We start from the raw sequence: 14118 nt of genomic DNA on the forward strand, positions 1-14118 counted from the left end.
CGAGCAGCCTGCGGCACCCACACCCCAGCTGCCAGGCTGCTAGGAGCTCACGGCTGCCCCCTCTTCTGGAGAAACTGCCCTGGGAAGGGCAGGAGCTGCCGTGCCCAGCAGATTGCACAGTCCCTCCTCCGCTTTGAGGGCAGCTCACAGCCAATAACCGACTGACAGGGGATACAATAGGCCAGCTCTCCTGCCTCAAGACAAGAACCAACTCTGTGGTGCATTTTGCGTTTCAGAGCTCCCCGTGGGGTCAGGTTCAGGCTCCAATTGAAACCACGTTCCCACTTAGCTCCTTCCCCTGTCCTAATCTTATTCCCTCATTCTCTTTCTCCTGGGCACTGTCTCTGGCTCTGCTCCCAGGGAGCTGGACCCAAGACACATCCCACCCTGCACACCACATGCAGGCTCAGGCTCCTCTCCTCGAAACTTCTCCCTTCCCCCACGACCTTGGCTATCAGGAATGCCTGGGCAATTTCAAATCTCAGAAAATTAAAATTGCATTTGGCCCATCTGGCCTCAATGTGCTTGTTCCAAAGATGGGAAACTGGTGTCCATAGAGGAACTGTGACCAGTCCAAGGTCACTTGGCCTGTCTTTTGGGACTGGGCTGCACACAGGTCTGTGATGCCCCTTACCCCCTGCCTCTCTTTTGTGGCCCTGGCACTGCCTGGTGGTTGGACCTGGGGGCTGGCTGGGACTTTTGCTCTCTCCAGGAGGGAGTTTTGCTGTGTCAGTGATGCAGCCACCACCAAGAAGCCATTTGGAGGCTTGTAGGGGGGCTGGCAGGTTCTGTTGACTGTGGGTGGGGTGGGCCGGGCAGTTTTTCCTATATTGTGTAAACAGGCAGAAATGTGAAGGAAGAAGAAAACTGCTTCTAACGAGAGCCACGTTACTCTGCCGAGCCCCCGACCTGGCTGAGGCTGCCAGGTCTGGAAACCCTCCCTCCTCTGCCTGGCAAAAACTCTATTTTGCATAAAAATCATGGAGTCCTGGACCCACCTGGGCAAGGAGGGCACCTGGAACCAGGTGCCTGGATGCTGGGGTCTGTCTCCAGCTCTGCTGAAAGCTTGCTGTGTGACCTTAGGTAAACCAGCATGCACCCTGGGCCTCGGCTGCATCATCTGTAAAATGAGTGCAGTCTCATTGTCATTATTTTATGGAGCCCAGTGTTTATTTTAGCTACCAATTATTTATCAAGAAGAGACTCATTAAAAGTTCATCAAATAATTGCCTACACTACTGCCAAGCATTGTCCTGAGCGCCTAAATTTTATTTAATCCTCACAACAATCCTATGCATTAGACGTTTTTGTTATCGCTATTTTACAGATGGTTGGTCTTAAGGCACAGAGAAGTTAAGAAACTCATCCAAGGTCACACAGCAAGGAAGTGGTGAAGCCACGATTCAGAGCCCAGGCATCTGGCTCCACAGTCTGTGCTTTAAATTCTTCCCTATACTACGGCCTTTGTCATTTGTTTTGAGCTGCCATGTGTTAAACGCCTACTACATACAGATACTCTGCTGGGCACATGACATACAAATACCTTGCTGACCTCTCACAACAGTTCTGAGAGATGGGTATTCTCAGGCCCTTGTTTCCAAAATGGAAACAGAGGCTCATGTGGGGCAAAGTTGTGCCAAAGGTCCTGCTGTGACCTGACTGAGCGGGAAACCAGGTGTGTCTGTGTGTGTGTGCGTGTGGAGGGGGTGACCCCTGACTTGTTTCCCACCAGCCTGGCTCTGCTCTAAGCTCTTTATAAGTTTTATCTTATTTACCATATTTCATTGACTCTAAGATACATTGATCATAAGATGCACTGCTACTATATGTATCATTAAGAAGGAAAAAGTCATGGCTGTTTCAACCAGCTGTAAGAGGCACCCTATTTTGGAGATGTCAAAATGGGCATCTTGGAATCCAAGTAATTCAATCTTCACAGTCAAACTGTTAAACGGCCAGCACTATTATTCCCATTTTACAGGTGAGGGCACCGAGGCATGGAGATTAACTTACTTGTCTAAGGACACACAGGTGGCAAGTGCCCAGGCCCAGGATGGGAACCTGGGCAGGGTGGGTCCACAGCTGCGCTCTCGCCCACCATGCTACATCGCTGCTAAGTCAGGCCACCTGGGATGTGCCCAGGGTCATAGCTTAAGAAGGCTGAATCAGCTAGAGTTCAGCACCCATTGCTTTAGGCTTTCGCCCAGTATGGAGGCTGCAGGCCAGCTGGGGATGCTCCCAAACAGCGACCCATGGATCCCCCAGCCCCTACACTGTGACACTCACTCCTTGTCACCCTTGAGCCAAGGTTCCAGCCCAGCATGGCGGGTGTGCACAGGAACAAGCTGTCATGAGCTCATCCAGACCATACTCACCCCCACCCAAAGTGGCCGTGGGGCAACCAGATGGGCCCAAGGGAGCAGCCCCAGACTCAGCCACAGCCAGTGCAGGCAACACCACTGCTTTATATAAAATTGCCTTCAGAGGTGGCATAGGAGTCCCAAAGAGAGCCCTTCCTTCCTTTGAAGCAACATGGCACTTGGACCGAACGTGGGGTCATGTGCTCTCGGCTGCCTCCCACAGCTCTCCCAGCCCCATGCTCCTCTATAGCGTGACTATTCTGGGTTTTTGAAAAAAATCAAATCCACCCCCTCTTGGGCTAGGATTTGCCTCTTCTGAGGACATCTTTAAGGAACCCACTCTTGGGGACCCTTTCCCAGAAGCAGGATGGAAGTGCAAGCTATTTCAAACACCTGACAGGACCAGGACACCATTTGAGACAGTTTCCCATTCCTATCCTTCATACATGGGCATGGGAGGTGGGTTTCCTCAACTCTGTTTTACAAGTCAGGATTGGAGCTCAGAGAAGCAAAGCCACTGGTCCAAGGTCACACAGCAGTACACTCTGACATTAGGATTTAAACTTAGTCTCTTGGATTCCACAAGAAGGCCGCCTTAACACCTATCTTTTATCGGGTGCTTTCTCTGGCCAGGCCCTGAACCAAGTGCTTCTTTTGCATTACACTACCAAAGCCTCCCATAACAAACGATGGCATAATAATACGATTATTATCATCATACACATGAGGAAACATTCTCTGTCCCCTGAACTGGACCATATCCTGGGCCAGGCCCTTTACTTGTTCCATTTGCATCTCACAACGACCGGGATGGTGAGTACTAAAGCTACCCCCTTTTTACAGAAGAGCAAACTGAGGCTCAGAGGGATTAAGTAACTTGTTCGACATGCAGCTAATTAATAGTAGAGCCTCTTATTAGGACACGGCTTGGATTAAGCAATTACCCTCCTGCACATTAAATGAAAAATCTGTAAAGTGCTCGAGGCTACATTTTAGCTATGAGCTTTTTTTATAGTATTTCTTTTTATAAAAGCCCGTGTGCTATGTCAGTATTGTAGGAAATAAAAAATAAAATCGTCTATAAGAAGTTTTTAGTTTTTAAAGGTAATGGCTATTATGATGAGCATTTTAATACTTGACAGATTACCCCAAGAGGCTGACATTGCTGAGCCCATTCTCCAGATGACACTGAAGTTCACAGTGCATAAGCAATGGGTGTAAGAAGGGACTCTGGGCTCTGGGCAGCCTTTTTGGGGCCCTCACACCTCCAAATCCCCCTCACTGTCTCCAGCCCTTCTTTCTGGGACCAAGGAGCCCCTGCAGGCCCTGGGTCTCCACAAGGCTGGCTGGAGTTCCAGCCCAGTGGGTTCCAGGCTGTGGGCCCCCATGGGGGTCTCTGGACAACCGCATGGCCTCTCTCCCTGTCAGTGTTGGGCCAAATCCACCAACGTCTCTGTGTGACGTTGGGCAAGAGACTCTACTGTGCCAGGCTTACTTCCCTTCCCCGAGCATGAATTGAGGGACTGGGTCTAGAGAGAATATCTGGAGTCCTTTCCAACTCCAAAAAAGTGAAAGGAGAAAGAGCAATCAAGACCTGGGTTCAAGTCCCAGCTCTATACCCTTCACTTGCTGTGTGACTCAGGCACATTCTTAACCTCTTTGGTCCTTGGTTCCGTTAACTGTAACAATGGATGCCAGGGAGGAAACAAATGAGACAGTGTGCAAAGGATGTGCCAACAGGGCTGGCACATAGTAAACAATGAATATTAGTGGCTTGAGGGGGTTGAATAGCACGCCCACCCCCACCTGATTTACATCCATCTGGATTCTCGAAATGGGACCTTATTTGGAAATAGGATCTTTGCTGAGGAAATCAGTTAAGGATGTCACAATGAAATTGTCCTTGATTGAGAGTGGGCCCTAAAGCCAGTGGCTGGTGCCCTTTACCAAGAGACCCACAGAGAAGGCCTCGTGGGGTGATGCATCTACATGCCAAGGGATGCCAAGGATTGCCAGCAATCAGCAGAAGCTACAAGAGAGGCAGGGTGGTTTCTCCCATGGAGCCTCCAGAGGGAACCAACTCTGATTTTGGATTTCTGGCCCCCTGAACTATGAGATGATACATTTCTGTTGTTTAAAGCCACCCAGTTGGTCAGTCTCTTGTTCCGGCTGCCCCAGGAACCCAAGACAGCAGGCGTAACTGCTATTGCCCCCATTGCTAATATCCTGGACTTGCAAAGCCTCAGACCTCTCACCCTAAGGGCCAGCCTGCATGAGATCCTACTTGCCCAAGGTCACCCACCTGTGGCTGAGGTGGGCCTGGAGCCCAGGTCTACTGATTCTCAAACCAAAGCTTTCTCCCGCAAACCCAGTGACCTCTGTAGCCTCGGGGACCCCAGGCCTGTCCCCCTTGGCCAGACCTGGTCCCCTTGCTCCCCCATTCTGGCTGACATTGGTTCCTGGCCATGCTTCCAGAATGCTCCTATCCTGCAGAGATCTTCCTGGACTGTGTATAATGCTTGTAAAGGCCTTAAAAACACCCATTCCCTACATTGCTGGGTTTCCTTCTGGAGATCGGGACCAAGCCCTCAGCACACTGCCAGGCATGCACCCAGGTTCTTAGCAGTCATTGGAGAGATCAATACCCATTTTCTATTTTAGACGTACAGCAGCCCTATGCATTTTCCCATTCTGCAGATCCGAAAAACCCAGGCTTGAGGAGGAGAATCGACTTCCTGGAGGACAGCCAGCTGTTGAGTGGCAGAGGAGGTCTGCAAGCTGCACTCTCTGATTCTCAGACCATGCTTTCTCGACAACCTGCATTCATTGGGCCATCAACCCGGGCCTACCCCAAGCTCAGCACTTTGTTTGGATTACTTCCCCAACTTGCCTCTCCCAACAGCCTGAAAAGTGGGTGCTATTACCCCCATTTTACAGATGGGGAAACTGAGGCTCCATCCTACTGCCCTGAACACCATCCTCCCCGTCTACTCCTAAATCTTAACGAGGGGCAAAACCAGACACCTGACCATTTCCATCCAGGGGACTTTCTCCCTAAATATTTCCTGATCTGAAACATCCGCTGGGAGGGAGAAATGAATCGTGGCAGTTTCCATGCTTTGGCTTTTGGAGGCAGCAATGTGGGCTGGGACACCCAGATCCCAGGCAGGAGGCGCACCTCTGCTTCCCACGTGGTTCTGTGTGTTCCAGGCAGGGGCTGGGGGAGGGAGCCTACCCCTCCCACCCCCAACAACATAGGTGCACCACAGCACCCAGTGCCTGCACCCCGGACAGCTCCACTGAGGGCGGTCTGCACCTCAGGGCCTGGTCGCCAACCTTGACGCTGCACCTGCTCTGTGCTGGCTGCTGCACACACATTACTTTAAATCTCTCCAACAGCCCTGCTTGGGATCCCCATTCTAGAGAAGGGAAGACTGAGGTTTAGAGAAAAGAAGCAGCTTCCCCAAGGTCGTACGAATGGGAGAGGCAGAGGCAGGATTCGAAACCGAGGCCTGGTAGGACTCTTTGGAGCCCACCTCTCAGTCACACTGTGGAGAAAGTACCCTCCTTTTGGCTTTGAGGGCAGACCTGCCCTTGGAAGGGTCTGACTGAGCTGTGCAGAGCAAAGTCTGGGGCTAGGGGTGAGATAGGGGGTGGCAGGCAGGGGATCTGTTTCAGTCTCCGACCACTACCTACTCATCAGGTGACCTGTTTCCTCAGATGTGGCAGGAGCAGGGGGGAATGGCATGATGCCTGGGTCACCCCCAGCTCTGAGAGCCTATGAGACACTCCCCCACATACATCTCCATCTGCTCAGCTCCCAGGGTACAGAGCTAAAGAGATGAAAACCTTGGGGCACCTGTGACCATGCAGCCCCAAGGACCTTCTGGATTACCAGGGGTAAGCCAGAAACCTGCCCCCGACCAGGTTTTTCTTTGGGTCCGCTGATGCTTGACACCCATCATGCTAAAGACTTCCCTTCCTTTTCCCACTTCCTGACCTTGCAGTTTGCCAGTCACAGTAGCAAGGTGCTCACCTGCTCTGACTCCAGGCCCTGAGGCCAATGACCCCTTTGTCCACAGCCCTCTACAGAGTCCACAGCTCTGTGGTAGCCGGGGGTAAGGCCGGGCAGGAGCAGGCATGTCCTTGCCACAGCTGAGGAAACTGAGGCCCAAAGAAGTGATGCAACTTGCCCAAGGTCACACAGCTGCACGGGAGCAGAGGCTGGGCCCGGCACCCTCATCCTTTAGCCATGGAGTCAAACACTTGGGGAAAACCACGGGCCCAAACAGGTGCCTGCTGCTTCCTGCCTAGGACTTGCAAGAGCTTGGTGGGATTTTGGCTCCCTGGAGAGCACAGTGTGACCTTGGGCCAGGGTGATAAATGCGCCCAGGCCGGGAGATGTCCGAGTGCACATGCATGCTTTGGTTTTCTACAAGTTTAGGATGGCAGAGCCACTGGCTGCCTAAGACAGGGTCACGGCTGCCTGGGGCAGGGTGGGGGCCACTCCAAATTGGAACTGGCTTCACTCAGGAGGGGAGAGGAGGTTCTAAGAGGGAGGGTGCAATTCCGACAGCCTGGCTTCCACCCTCTTCTGCCATGTTCCAGCTGTGTGACCTTGGCTAAGTGACTTCCCTTCTCTGGCCGCAGCTACTGCATCTGTAACGTGGGGATAACGGGGCTACAGGAGACCTCTCAGAGGCCATGCATGCAAAGCAATAGCTCAATGACTACTATTATTAACCAACATCCCCCTACCCATGTCTGCAGCTGGGTAGGGAGAAAGGGAGTGGGGCACTGGAAAAGCAGGAGGGGCCCAGCATTTCAGGCTCTGCACACAGCATAAGCCCTAGGTAGCTTTTCTGAACTTCTGTTTGGAGAGGACTTTGGGGGCTGCTAGAGGTGTCCCAAGCCCCAGCTCTCAGAGACTCCACATCAGCGGGCTGCTTTCCTTGTGGCAGAGAAGGGGGTCGGCGGGGCCAGCCAGGCTCCTGGAAGTCTGGGTCACGTGTAGCAGGCACAACCACCCCTTCCTCTGTCTCCTTTCCAACTCCAGGCAGCCTTCTCCACAGAACATCTCCACAATAACCCAAATGGCCTGGGCTGTCCCTCAGGCCAATTGGGAGCCAGTGTCCCTGTGTCCTCACAGGCACTCTACTGAGGGTAAGCCTTTCCCCAGCACCCATGGAGCGCCCCCCTTCACTCCCATCCAGGCTGCCTGCAAGCCAAGGGGGTGGTCGCTGCAGGCTGCAACAGCAGAGGGGCTGCATCTGTGTGCCCGCTGCTACCTTCTTACCTGAGCAGCCTACCTTCACCCCGAGGGGCACATCTAGCACCCCTGGTGGCTGCCCACTGCACTGACACGTGTGTAGACGGCACTCGGAGCACTGTATGTGCGTGCTCCTCGCTTCATACCGGGCCGCCCTCGTGTGGGCACACACCACCTCTGTGGCTGCAGCAGGGCACTGCCTGTAGGCTGATACATTCACAGGTGTGTTTGCAGGTGTGCATGTGTGCACTGCATTCATGTGCAGGCTGTATTCACAGGTGTGTGTGCATGTGTGTGCGCGCACTGCATTCGTGTGCAGGCTGTATTCCCAGGTGTGTGTGCACGTGCATGCACTGCATTCGGGTGCCTGCTATATTTGCACAGGAGCATATGGCATTCAGGGATGTGAGCTATACTCACGTGTACTGGGGTGCCTCTGTGGGCATGGGGTGTTCCATGTGTGTGCACATGATTTGAACACATGCAATGAATTACTTATGTGTACTATATTTGAACATGTACATCCAAGTGAATCTGTGGATGTGTGAACGTCCTGATGAGAACGGGAGCGGGGGGTACAAAGGTAGCTAAATAAATGCAGGCCATCAGCATCTTTCCTGGACTGCCTCATCTCGAGGTTCCCTCCGAGCTGCAGCCCCTTCCCCATCACTACTCCTTCAACGAAGTTAACAGGCGGAGGCCCTCGCAGCCTGCGTTCCCAGCCCCCTCCTACTGCACACGTCAAAGGAGAATTTCTCCGGATGGCACCCGCCGCTCCTGGAAATGTCCCAAACGTCAGCTCTGCCTCCTCCCGGCGATTCGGAGAGCAGTGCAGGTGAGGAGAGGAGCCCCTTTCCGCGTTGGGCATGGGGCGTGCAGTGTCACACCAAGACCCTCTGCCGGCCAAGCTGGCTGCTCACGTACCCTTCTGAAGGTCGAGCCAGGTTGGGTCTCTGTGCCCAGGCCCTGAGACCCTGACTGGGGCAAGCCAGCTGCAGAGACCCCTCTCCACACAGCCTGGGTGAGCAGAGGGCAAGCCGAAGTGTGAGCTGGCCACTCGGCTGGAGAGGGGTGCCTGCCTACAGCAGCCCCCGCCTTGGGACGTCCAGAGACCCCCTGCCAGATTTCCCAATCCCGACCCTGCAGGGGGCAGGGAGGAGCTCCAGGTGCCGGAGAGCTCAGCCAGAGGCCACCAAGGCTGACCGGAGAACTGGGCTTCTGGGCTGAAAGTGCCAACTCCACCACCCAGCATGACTGCTACAAAATGGCCTGGCCACCCCACTCCTGCCCCGCTCCTGACCATCACAGGGACCTGGGGACACGTCCCCACCACCACACACGCCAGCTGGCCAGCCTGACCCAGGGGGGTTCTCACACGCAGCAGCCCACCCCACCAAGGGGACTCTCTGTGGGGGAACTCACCCCGGCGCTTTCCCAGGACCCTGGCTGGACAGGCAGGGGGCATCCTCCAGTCCTCTGCGCCTCTCCCGGACGCGGCTCAGAGGGAAGAGAACCTTGCCCCCCGCCACCAGCTTGCTGGCCCTTGCGTAACATCCCTTGGAAGCATTTGCTCTCCAGAGGCTGCCGGCGTCTACCTGAGACCCCGAGCATCCGCACGTCCGAGGACCCCTGCCCGTGTCCCCAGCATCCCAGGCTCCCCCGCCCTCCCCACCCCAGACCCTCACACCAGTGTCTCCCTCAGCGGCGGCTCCCAATGCAGCCTCGGCTGCTGCCAGATAAACAAGCCTCGCTCCCACCCCCCCTTCCCGCCGCCACCGCCACAACCATCAGCTCTGAAGAAAAAAAAAAAAAAAAAAAAAAAAAAAAAAAAAAAATCAAACGAAATGAAACAAAATAAAATGGGTGAGGGAGGAAGGGGAGAGCGGAGCGGGGCGCTTTTTATTTTTTATTTTCGCATGCTGGGGGATGCCGGTACTTACTTGGCTGTGAAAATCACCACAAATCTGCACGGTTTCCAGGCGGGCAGCCCCGTAACCGCGGTGCGGCAGCTGGTGCCGCGGCTGAGCCCCGCCGGCGTGCCCGGGTCCCTCTGCAGACTGTACCATCCTGCCCGAGCAGGTGGGGGGGCGGGGGGGCGGAGGCGCGGGCGCCGGCTTCTAGGAGAGCATCTCGCCGGCAAAATGCAATCTCGGGGGAGGCCCGGGCCGCCCCCGCCGCTGCCTGAGGCTGGGGGAGGGGGCGGGGAGGACGCGGGGAGGGACGCGGGGAAGGCGCGGTTCAGGTGGTGCGGGGACCACGGAAGGGGGGGGGGGCGTGTGGACCTAACCACCACAGTGTTTTTTGCGGTTTTAATTCCTCCGGTGGGATCAGGAGGAAACGAAGCTGGCAGAGTCCACCCCCACCCACCCCCACCCCCAAAAGCGGGAGGGAATGTCAAGGGCATGGAGGGAATAGGGTAAGGGGTTGAGTCGGAGGGGAGGGGTTCCTGAGCGCGGCATTGTGGGGGTGGGGGGAGCGCAAGTGGAGAGGAGAGGATTTTGCTCCAATGGACCCAAGTCTTACCCTTACCCTACTTTCTGGGGTACTCATTCAAATGGGCAGCAGCTCATTCAAATGTGTCAGGACCCCCCCAAACACACACACACACACCTTGGGAGCAAAGGTTGCATGGGAGTGAGGGTAGAAGTGGACTAAACCCAGATTGAATATATCTGCACTTGCAAAGCCAATGGAGCAGATCTGCCATTCTCAACACTCCCCCTGCAGCCTGGCAGCAGGGGCACTCTCCACTTGGCTCTGGCAGAAGACCCCCATCCAGGGGCTATTTCTGGTGACAGGTGCCACCCACAGGGGTGTCTGCCTATGTCTCAGGCTTCCACATATGATGCAGAGACATTGGTGACAAGTTGGGGCGCTGATCATGTTGGGGGGCTGGTCATGTCCAGGGGATGCCAAAGATCCCCTAGAAGGGGTCTGTAGGAATGGATAGTTCCCAGCCAGCTGTCCACTTCCTCCTGCCTCATCTCAGGGTCAACCTGCCGCTCCTTTAAGCAGACCCTCTAAGGACAACCTACAGGCAAGGTTAGGGGGTCAGGGCAGACCCAGAGATCTTCTCCGGGATTCTGAAGACTCCCTCCTCATAACCCTGATCCCTCCAGGGGACATGGCCTGCTTGGGGCCAGGGCATTCAAGGTGGAAGGACCTTCAAGGACCAGTGTCTGAGGGGCACCTGTCAGCACGGAGAAGGTGATCGTAGCAGGGGAGCGTCAGGGCTGGGGTTGCCCCAGGAGGCAGCTCCAGACCATGGAGCCTCCTTCCCCTGCTCCCCACCCCCCTGCCCACCTCTGAGCCGCCTGCCCCAGCGTCCCAAGCTGCTGCTCCATCCCTGGGCTGGCACGGAATATCAATTTGTCTCGTTAAGCTGCAAGTCTGCACTGCACCAAAATCAGAACCTGGCCGTGCACAGGGGCTGTGGGAGGGAGAGAGCTGGGACTGCCAGTGGCCGGTCCCATGAGCGAGACCCACCCTGGGGCCCCCTTGCTCTTTACCCCCCAACTCCAACAAAGGGGCTGGCCTGCCCCCAGCCGGGCAGAGAGGCATCAACACAGGGAGGATGCTGAGAAACTAAGGAAACCGAGAGCTGAATGGTCATTTAAGGCCCTGGGCTCTGCTGGGGCAGGGTTGTGACTCAGAGACCGGCTGGCAGGGAAACCACCTGCTGGGATTCAAGCAGAGCAGCCCAGGACACCCCTTACAGAGAGGCCCTTAGTCCCGCACCAAAGCTCAGGACAAGGACTCCCATAGCAGACCCTTCTTGGGGGTGCAGGTGGAGGATTCCACTGCCCCCCACCACAGGCAGGCTTCTTGGTCAGCCCTGGCCCAATCAGCCCTGACCCAGGCTGGGGCCAAGCCAGGAGCCTCCCCATCCCCTTCCCTAGGGCCTAGAGACAGCCCTCATACCCCCAAACGGGGCCAAGTAGCGATGGGGTGTTCCAGCTAGAGATGGCTGGGTGGGGGTTGGCAAAGAAGGGCAGAAGGTGAAAGGCCCATTACAGTTCACATCTGGACAGAGCAGACAGGTTTGGGCCAGAAATCCCACCATTTTGACTGTGACAGCTCCTGGGGGCAGACCACTTTCCCTGATCACAAAACAAGCAGCCACAGAAGGGGCCGGTTATGAGCCACCATTTCAACAATAATAGACCCTTCCATGTTCAGCACCCTACAGGCTGCAGAGACCACCCACAAAGCAGGAAATCCCTTGATCCTTGCAACTACCCTTCAGGTGGCCACTGGGAGCACCCGAGCTACAGATCAGGAAGCTGCGTGTGGTGGCCTAGACAAGGTCACACAGCTGGGAAGGGGTAAGCCAAGCCTGGGACTGAGGATGCCAAGTCCAGGGCTCCCTCCAATGCAGGCCAGCCTGGTGCAGGCTGGCCAGGAGGTGCACTCCCACGACACTTGTCCACTTGGAATTCCCGAGTCCTGCTTGTCCCTCCAGGAACAGCCCTGCTTGGGGCAGGCTGTGCCTTCACCATCAGACACCAGAGGCCAAACTCTTCATACTGATGGATTTTGGTTCCCAGATTTTTAAGACTAGAAATGGCATGGGCCAAGCTCCCATCTCCTTGGCATTCCTGGTGATGGGATGCTTCCTATCTCTTGAGAGGGCCCAAATGTTGGATAGCATAATTCAAAGTTTTTCCTTATGCGTAAACACCAAACTCCTATTCATCCTCCAAAGTCTAACTCAAATGACCCTTTCCCAGATAGCCCTTCCTGACTACATCAGCAGAGTTAGTTCATACCTTTGTACAAGCTCTGACCACCTCCCTGGGCTGTACCACATCAAACATATCCCCAGCTCCCAGCATGTGGGAGGTGGAATAGTGAAGACTTGAATGAATCTGCTGTCATATCGTTTTGATTCATCAAACATAAACACTAGAAGAACCTTTAAGGATTCCTATCCAACTCTCCCATTTTCCAGATGAACAAACTGAGGCCTCTAGAAAAGGATATAAGTGGCTTCCCCGAGGTCATTGTTGAGGGCAGAATCTGGCCGTAGACAACTGTCCCCCAATCTGCTCTGCCACCTGTCCTTCCCCTCCCTGCAAAAGACACCTGGGTCATCTGCTCTGTCCTTCCAGGATATGTTGGGGTTTGGAGGGTGGGGACTGGACAGGCAGAGGTGTTGTGAAATCAGACAAACAATGGTGCTAGTGTCGCAACCTGGGGAGAGTAGGAAATGACAGGTCAGGGTCATGCACTGGGAGGAGGGGGAGAAAGGCAGGAGGCCACTGGGAGGGCTGCAGGTACAGCCTTTGCCTCCAGCGTGATTTTAGTTTGGGGAAGATCTGAGAAATAGGGCAGGGTAAGGGAAGGGCCATTCCAGTCTGATGTTCAAATGGTGTTTAGTGGGTGAGACCCCGTTTCCCTCCTGGAGACAGATCCTGGAGCCGGGGAGGGTGGTGGGGAGTGGAGAGCAGCTTGGTCCAGTCTGACGGAGGCATGGGGCACCGGGATGACAGATGAGGGAGGCAGAATGCATATAATCAGGCCAGCTGTGCCCACACTGGGGAGATGTGGGCTCTCTGTCACCTCCCTTTTTGGGGCAAAGCAGGAATGAAAGCTATACCTGCCCTCACCTTGCTTGGCCCAGGGTCTTTGGAGGCCAGGGCAAGGGTCCTGGGAGAGCTCTCTGGCTGGCTGTTGCCACATAGGGTTGCTGGGCTGGGCCCCTCAGGGGATGAGAAGGTATTTCCAGAGGCCCCTCACATCCCTGCCTCATCTCACCTCCACAGATCACCCTTGGACACTTGGCTTCTTCCGATTTTACAGAAGAGAAAATCAAGGCCTGGAGACCTCAGGTGACTTTCTTAGGACTTACAGAGCCAGAGAGGGCCAGGACCAAGATTCAAACCCTCATCTCCTCCCTTGAGTCTTCAATCTTTCCCTCTCAGGCCTAAAGTTAGTCAAGCCTGAGTGAGACACAAGGCTGAGACCCTCCTAGGCCCATGACCTTGAGGGGTCATCGAATGTGGGTGCTGAAGTCCAGAAACCACATGGCCCACATGGCCCAAATCTCCCCTCTAGCCACTTGAGCTGAGGCTTTGTGGCCAGACAGACCTAGGTTCAAATCCCAGTCCCTCCATTTTCTTGCTGAGAGACCTCGGGCAAATGACTTGGCTTCCCTGAGTTCCTGTTTTCTCATCTGTAAAATGGGGGCAACAGTACCTACTCAGCAGGGTTGCAAGTGAAAGGAGAATGGCAACTGTTGGTAGTAAAAGATACGCAGGGGGTGGGATTCTCCAGAAGACCCCTGGGAAAATGTTAGGAGCTGGAGCCTCCCCTAACTTCTCCTACTGGCACATGAAAGTTCTCAGAGGTACCACTTAGCAGGGGCAGTTAGGGCTGGTGTTTGGGACCCCAAAAGGCCCAGAAGGCAGCCCTGGTGGGACTCGAACCCAGATCTCCCAGTTCCCGGCTCGGTAAGGAGGGTGCAGGCCTAACCTCTGGATAACTCCA

The 14118-nt window shown here is 55.0% G+C and overlaps 1 protein-coding gene across 10 annotated transcripts in view; it reads right to left on the reverse strand.

Moving 5' to 3' along the window:
• The window catches only part of ATP2B2 (ATPase plasma membrane Ca2+ transporting 2), a 389290-nt gene that overhangs the window by 187967 nt on the left and 187205 nt on the right, over positions 1–14118 (reverse strand). Inside the window, exon 1 of one of the 10 annotated variants that reach the window (XM_037801862.1) lies at positions 9570–9680. The exons of 8 other annotated variants lie outside the window; for them this stretch is intronic. The gene's annotated coding sequence lies outside the window, so the exon portion shown is untranslated. Of the gene's footprint in view, positions 1–9051; positions 9121–9569; positions 9681–14118 lie in introns of those variants that run through there. One more of the 10 variants, XM_037801872.1, reaches the window with a different exon arrangement.

The sequence above is a fragment of the Choloepus didactylus genome, chromosome 1, assembly GCF_015220235.1.
Source record: "Choloepus didactylus isolate mChoDid1 chromosome 1, mChoDid1.pri, whole genome shotgun sequence".
NCBI lineage: Eukaryota > Metazoa > Chordata > Mammalia > Pilosa > Megalonychidae > Choloepus > Choloepus didactylus.